Source organism: Poromitra crassiceps (assembly GCF_964638095.1).
Source record: "Poromitra crassiceps genome assembly, chromosome: 5".
NCBI lineage: Eukaryota > Metazoa > Chordata > Actinopteri > Beryciformes > Melamphaidae > Poromitra > Poromitra crassiceps.
The window spans coordinates 23,955,360-23,962,859 of NC_139642.1; positions in this window are offsets into that span (position 1 = coordinate 23,955,360).

The following is a 7,500-nucleotide window of genomic DNA, read 5'->3' on the forward strand; positions in this document are numbered from 1 at the left end:
GCCTGTATATGAATAGAATTAAAGCTCTTTGCTTGTATTAATGTTCACCCATTAAAACAGCATTTCTCATTTGACTATGTATCCGGCTTTATTCATATAATCCCTGTTAGAAACAAACCAAGTCAAAACCTCTGTTATCTTGTCAGTACAAGTTCTGCTGGCAGAATCCACTTAATTTTGTAGAAGATACTATTATATTGTTTTGTTTTGTGTACAACAGTGGATTAAAAGGTTTGTTAAAGACAGACGAGGACATTTGATCACACATTTTGGTCAAGTTGCTCTTCGGTCAGATCAGGTCCAGCAATTGACCAATCGATCCTCTATAAGTCCACGTTTCCTCATTAACGTTCTCGTCAAAACGACTATATTCATGGCTGTGTGCTAGTAAGCTCTTTAACCACTAGGAGTCATTGCAACACTTTGGAAATGTATGAATGTGCTTGTTGTTTTGGACAACAGCAACAACATTTGATTTTCATGTCAATCATTTACTTAATTTAATCTAGCGACTATATACATACACATTTTAGGTCATTACCCTCTGAGGCCATTTACACCTGGCATTAACATGTGTGTTCTACCATCAGATTGTAATCAGATTGTGCTTGACCACATTAGCCTGATTTCATTTACACCTGGCGTTAACATGCGTTTTGGGTGACCAGATTGCAATCTGATGGCAATTTGATCACGAAAAATGGGTGGCCTCTCAATCCGCATACAGTTGCTGTATCCAGATTGAGAGGACACATTGCATTTACACTTGTGTTCAATGTGTACACAATGCATCCCAGACCACCTCCGGAGGTGGTTTGGCCGATCAGCTCGCAATCCATCTTCAATGTGTCTTGGGAGCGTTTACACCTGTACTTTCAAGTGGTCAAGCACTATCACTAAGAGGATCACAATGGAAATAAGCCTTTGGCTTTATTGTGTACTTAATCCTCGGCATGTGTTAATGTATGTAAACTGTCTTCATTTGAAGCTTTTTTATGTGGATTTTACATTGTGTTAAATAAACTACTACTACTACTACTATCCGATTGCAATCTGATGACAGAAAACGCATGTTAATGCCAGCTGTAAATGGCCTCTCTGTGTATTTGGTACTCAGTCCATTGGCATTGTTAGTGTTTATTAAACCATGAGCAGTTATACACTTAATTTAACTCTGATGGTTGTCACAATCACCCAGCGTCACTCTAAGTGTCTCTACGTCCACAGTGTTGTTCCAGACGGACGATGTCTTGTTAGAGCTGGAGATGGATGGAGGATTAAACCCAGAGTGACTTGGCTTGGTTTGAATTGTTCTGAAGTGTTCTTGTCTGTCTGGCTTGGTGTGAAGAAGCTACAACAGTTTGGGCTCTTTGTGCTGCTTCAAAGATCTGTGGTATCCCAGTGAGCAGGATGAGAGGCTGTAAACTGACTTTAGTCATCTTGAGTCTTCCCTCTAAATATGAAGGTTTAGCTGCTCCACTTTCCTCTGGCAGGAGGACATCACGGTGCAGCCATGCAGCCTTTGTGATTTAGCACCAGAGGAAAAAGTCAAAGGAGTTCATCGTCTGCTGTCCAGCCACTGTGGCAGTGCTGCTCTGCTGGATGTGAATCTAGATGAAGGTCTCTTTACCTCAGAAACCCCTGTACTGTTCTGTACTGTACTGTACTGTACTGTACTGTACTGTACTGTACTGTTCTGTACTGTACTCTACTGTAAAGTACTGTACTGTACTGTACTGTACTGTAAAGTACTGTACTGTACTGTTCTGTACTGTACTGTACTGTACTGTAAAGTACTGTACTGTACTGTTCTGTACTGTACTGTACTGTACTGTACTGTACTGTGCTGTACTGTGCTGTACTGTACTGTGCTGTACTGTACTGTACTGTGCTGTACTGTACTGTACTGTACTGTAAAGTACTGTGCTGTGCTGTACTGTGCTGTACTGTACTGTGCTGTACTGTACTGTACTGTACTGTGCTGTGCTGTACTGTACTGTACTGTACTGTACTGTGCTGTACTGTGCTGTACTGTACTGTACTGTTCTGTACTGTACTGTACTGTACTGTACTGTACTGTACTGTACTCTCTTCTTCTACTGGTGGATTTCAACTCCATCCAAGAATCAGAGATGGAGGGCTAAGAGAAGACCTTTGGAATAAAGACAGAAGAGGGATTACTAATGACTAAACCTCACTTATCTGTCTTCATCTGTGTAGTCTATTTATATCATTTTTAACCATTTTAGACTTGAAACAAAACAGTTTAAAACTGTCTCAGAGCAGGGAGGAGTGCGTGCATGTGTGTGTGTGTGCGTGCGTGCGTTCGTGCGTGTGAGTTACCAATACCTCTCCATGAACTCTGTTAACCTTGTTGGGGCTATTGTAAGCTACATACTGTAATAATGTATTATGAAGTACAGTATACTCGAGTCAAATAGGCCCGTTATAAAAATGAATAAATAAAGCTAGATTACTGTAAGTGCAAATCAAAGTGTCAGTGGTGTACAGTTTCTCTGAACTTGTCAGTGGTGTCAGCTCTCAATGTCTGAGACTCCAAATATAGAGCTGATTGCATTACAGCCACATGTGTGTATTGCCATTGGATACTCTCCTATAGAGAACCATTTACTGTAAAATGGCCTCATGGGAAAACAAAATGGTTGCGTCAGTGCACGCACACGCACGCACGCACGCACGCACGCACACACACACGTACACACGCACACACACACACACACACACACACAGAGGCTCCTACTCTTAAGGATCTTACTACCAATACCGATCAAGCTCAGTTGATGGGACAGAAATGTTTGGGGTTCAGGTCAGATCCAGTGGCACAGAGTGTCTGACCTGGTGACCTCCTACCGACTGGAGAGGAAACATGATGTCAGATGGCAGAGAAAGAATATGAGAAACCATTCAGCTGAGAAATTAGGAATCATTATGTGAGTTAATTGACTGGCATTAAAATCTGCCCTTTGACATTTGGATTTGGACGTGCACAGTAAAAGGGAACGGGTCAAAGTTCAAAGCAGCTCATGAAACTGCTGCCTAAGTAAACATTTCTAAGGTTCTAAAACGTCTATTTCACAGAATTTTATGAATCCACTATAATGACAGAGACAAACAGGTCTTGCTTGAGTTCTGCTGTAGACTTGGTTAGTCAGTTGGTCAAAGTAAGGACAGACGATGTTGATAAAGCACATCACTTGATTCTGTATGGATGTTGGCAGCGACCCCTAGTCACTCCCCCTCCCCTCCCCACCCCTCCAATCCCACATCTGTACCACCTTCCTGTCCCTAGCTACAACCCTTTTTCCCACTAAACTCACTAAACATCCAAGGATGAGTGAGTGAGTGAGTGAGTGAGTGAGTGAGTGAGTGAGTGAGTGAGGGTCCTGAGTTTGCCTGCTGACTAGGTTAGATTCGCTGCCCGAACTCGAAAGCAGCCAGGTGGGGACCAGGGCCAGGTGGGGACGGAATTTCTCTCTGCTCCTTGGGCGGCCAGGCTCGAGGTCAGATAATACTTTTTTTAAATATTGATATAATTGGGGTAATATTTGATGTGATAATCAGAATGTTATAACATTGTAACATTAAAGCCGTATCATGAGACTGAACAGACAACATAAGTACACAGCCAACTTGCTAAGAAAGGTTCGGGCTCGGGCCATTAAATGCATCCAATGGGACGGGCCCGGTTCGATTTCCTTTTTTGCCTGATCGAAGCTCTACTGCTGATCCAGCGCCGTGGGGGAAATAATCAATCCAGCAGACAAAGCTGCAAGTTATTTGTTCATTCCTGCAGCCAAACACAAACCCATCATCCTCCTGGAAATCTAAACACAGACTGATCATCAACCCAAAGAGAAAAGTAGTGAATCCGGTTTAAACGGTGTTCCATCTCTGCTCTCTCACTGCCTTCAACAAATGGAATCACCCACAAAACACTGATCAGATCCACTGGGTCACAAAACACTGATCAGATCCACTGGGTTTACAGCATCTGTGCCGACCGCAGGACAGTGATTAGACCTCAGTGTAACCTGAAGCCTGTTGGATGAATGAAAGCAGATAACAGTAGAGACTGCACAGTGCTGAACACATAACAGAGTAGAGACTGTACAGTGCTGAACACATAACAGAGTAGAGACTGCACAGTGCTGAACACATAACAGAGTAGAGACTGTACAGTGCTGAACAGATAACAGAGCAGAGACTGCACAGTGCTGAACAGATAACAGAGTAGAGACTGCACAGTGCTGAACAGATAACAGAGTAGAGACTGCACAGTGCTGAACACATAACAGAGTAGAGACTGCACAGTGCTGAACAGATAACAGAGTAGAGACTGCACAGTGCTGAACAGATAACAGAGTAGAGACTGCACAGTGCTGAACACATAACAGAGTAGAGACTGCACAGTGCTGAACAGATAACAGAGTAGAGACTGCACAGTGCTGAACAGATAACAGAGCAGAGACTGCACAGTGCTGAACAGATAACAGAGTAGAGACTGCACAGTGCTGAACACATAACAGAGTAGAGACTGCACAGTGCTGAACAGATAACAGAGTAGAGACTGCACAGTGCTGAACAGATAACAGAGCAGAGACTGCACAGTGCTGAACACATAACAGAGTAGAGACTGCACAGTGCTGAACAGATAACAGAGTAGAGACTGCACAGTGCTGAACAGATAACAGAGCAGAGACTGCACAGTGCTGAACACATAACAGAGTAGAGACTGCACAGTGCTGAACAGATAACAGAGTAGAGACTGCACAGTGCTGAACAGATAACAGAGCAGAGACTGCACAGTGCTGAACAGATAACAGAGTAGAGACTGCACAGTGCTGAACACATAACAGAGTAGAGACTGCACAGTGCTGAACAGATAACAGAGTAGAGACTGCACAGTGCTGAACAGATAACAGAGCAGAGACTGCACAGTGCTGAACACATAACAGAGTAGAGACTGCACAGTGCTGAACACATAACAGAGTAGAGACTGCACGGTGCTGAACAGATAACAGAGTAGAGACTGCACAGTGCTGAACAGATAACAGAGTAGAGACTGTACAGTGCTGAACAGATAACAGAGTAGAGACTGCACAGTGCTGAACAGATAACAGAGTAGAGACTGTACAGTGCTGAACACATAACAGAGCAGAGACTGCACAGTGCTGAACAGATAACAGAGCAGAGACTGCACAGTGCTGAACAGATAACAGAGTAGAGACTGAACAGCTTCTTCCTGAGAGGTCGTCCATACGTTTGAATAATGCCTTGGAAATGATGCCAGGATCAATACATGTGAAATGGCTGGTCACATGATCCAATTCCCCCTGCCTCTCTGACAGGAAATCATTGGTGTTTCAGTGACGTCAGTGAAACACATCAAGTTGAACTGCGTCGGTTGTGGTTTGTTTTCATATGAAACAGTCTATCAGTGAAACATTTGAATAATGTGTCCAGTTGGATTCAGATGTTTGGGAGTGAAAGGTATTTTTCTGGTGAAGTGATGCACGGTTAATCAATATGATGGAATGGCTCAGAGCTGCTGCGTGGCACTGGGCATCCAGTCAGTTGCAAGTTGTGGCTTGTTCTGGCGCATTCATTGGATTCAGTGTCTGTTAGCCCGATGTGTACAGTATGCGGACTATGTGGAGTGGTCCACATCGGTTCTGCCGTCCATTATCCAAATTCTGAGGAATAACTTGTTTATGGCGCCTGGCTCACCAGGGTGCCTGGCCAGTATTATGTATGTGGGAGCAACTGCAGTAGCATGTTGTAGGCTATTTCAGCCCGTTTTCACACCGACGGCATCAAATTGTTGTGCGTTGTGCGTCAGATCATGTTGACGCACACGATGCACTTGTGCGTCAGATCATGTTGACGCACACGATGCACTTGTGCGTCATGTTTGGACGCACACAGAGTTGGAGGTTGGAGCCTTTGGCTGTGGGTTGGGGGCTGCAGCTGTATAGTGTGGGTTGGGGGCTGCAGCTGTATAGTGTGGGGAGGGGGCTGCAGCTGTATAGTGTGGGGAGGGGGCTGCAGCTGTATAGTGTGGGGAGGGGGCTGCAGCTGTATAGTGTGGGGAGGGGGGTGCAGCCCCTTGGGGAAGTGGGTAGGTGATCACTCACTCACTCTCAGACACACACACACACACACACATACATACACACTCACACACACACACTTACATACACATTCACCCACTCACACACACACACACACACACACACACACACACACATACACACACACTAATTGAACGAACGAATTGCAGAAGTGGTTAATTGTGTCTGTGGTGAAACCAGGGGGTTTCAGGGGATCAGATAGATCTTAATCAACAGGTTCAAAAAGGTTGGACCTTCATTTGCATGATGAGCTATGACTATTATGGTCAATTAACATACAGAGTGGGTATTGAATAACAAGTGGGTGGTGAACAGAGCAAGGAGAGCTCTACCTCACACATATAGGAGTGTTTTGTTTCAGTCTATAGATGAGGGACTGGGAGTGCATCAGTGGAATAACCAATAGCAACTCCCACATGACCTGTTAGCATTTTTGTATCACTCAATAGATGCAGCAGTGAATCAGTGTGCATTAATAGCCATACCCTCACATGTAGGTCTATTTAGTACCAACTGAAATGTCAGCGAATCCAAATAAACTTTGTTGGATAAATCCACACTCTGTCTGCACCCAAACAAAACTAAACATGGTGTTATTCAGTCATTGCCACCTAATAATGCTCTCTAATAAAGAGCCAGCCAGACCTGAGGATTGCTCATTGTGTCTTTCTAACGGCACGGTGGATCAGTGGTTAGTGATGTTGCCTCACGGCAAGAAGGTTCCGGGTTCGAACCCCGGTCTGTCCTTTCTGTGTGGAGTTTGCATGTTCTCCCCGTGTTTGTGTGGGTTTTCTCTGGGTGCTCTGGTTTCCTCCCACCCTCAAAGACATGTATTTTAGGGTTAACACTCCTGTCAGTGCCCCTGACCAAGGTAATGGCAAAAGAACTGGAGTTGGTCCCCGGGCGCTGCACTGTGGCTGCCCACTGCTCCTAGTTCCTACGAAGGTTCCTAGTAGTCGAGGATGGGTCAAATGCAGAGGATGATTTTCCCCATGGGGATAAATAAAGGATAACTTAACTTAACTTAACTTAAGCCTGGTCTTTCCCCTGCTGTGACTCTCTCACGGAGATGTGTGTGGTTGACAGGAGCAGCTAGCTCTGTAGCCACAGCACTGTAATACATGTGTGCACTGCAGGAGAGGAATGGCTGTTTACTCATTCTGTCTGTTTACAGGTGGATCTCTATGGGCTTTCTGACTGAAGGCAACGGATAAAGAGAGCTTTGTCACAGTCTGTGTAGGAGGAGGATGTTTGTGGAGATGTGTTGTGTGTTTGTGGAGGTGCGTATGTGCATGTGTGTGTGTGTGTGTGTGTGTGTGTGTGTGTGTGTGTGTGTGTGTGTGTGTGC